Here is a 395-nt window from a genome sequence, read left to right on the forward strand (position 1 = left end):
TCCACCCTCGCACGTCTACCTCGCTTCCCCCGATCTGGATCAGGGGAAACGGCGCCCCGACCCCGCCGCCTCTTCCCTACGCGTCGTCACCGGCTGGCGCCGCCCGTCTCCGCCGTCGCCTCTTCGTCGCCTCCTCAACCCCCTCCCCGATCGGCCTCCTGGCGCCGCCCCGCCATCACCGCCTCGACCCCGACCGCGTCGCCTGTAGCCGCCCGGTGCCGCCCTGGCCCCGTTGCCGGACCTCATCGGCAGGGTCCTGCCGGCCCCGCCCCGAGTGGATCTGGATCGGGGGCAACCGATGCCCTCGACCCATCGTGCGCCATTGCCCCACCACCCCCGACGCCGACGTCCCGGAGCGCCTTCGCCGGACCTCCCCGCCGGCCTGCTTCCCCTCC

Source organism: Triticum dicoccoides, chromosome 7B (assembly GCF_002162155.2).
Source record: "Triticum dicoccoides isolate Atlit2015 ecotype Zavitan chromosome 7B, WEW_v2.0, whole genome shotgun sequence".
Lineage (NCBI taxonomy): Eukaryota > Viridiplantae > Streptophyta > Magnoliopsida > Poales > Poaceae > Triticum > Triticum dicoccoides.